The sequence below is a fragment of the Papaver somniferum genome, chromosome 1 (assembly GCF_003573695.1).
Source record: "Papaver somniferum cultivar HN1 chromosome 1, ASM357369v1, whole genome shotgun sequence".
NCBI lineage: Eukaryota > Viridiplantae > Streptophyta > Magnoliopsida > Ranunculales > Papaveraceae > Papaver > Papaver somniferum.
The window spans coordinates 3,379,421-3,379,644 of NC_039358.1; positions in this window are offsets into that span (position 1 = coordinate 3,379,421).

Consider the following 224-nt stretch of genomic DNA (forward strand, 5'->3'; position numbering starts at 1 on the left):
CTTTTTAAAAGTTTTTTCTAGTGAAAATGCATTAAAAATGAATTATAATATTCAATTAAATGCCCGGCATCCGGGTTTTCAACAAATTAGGAAATAATTCAAAAGAATTTTGTCCAAAAAGATAAAGTCCTAGTGAAAACAAATATATTTCACTACTCGTCACTGCCCTTCACTAGACAAATCGGCAAAAAAAAATGGCAAAAAAACAAAAAACACAATCAACA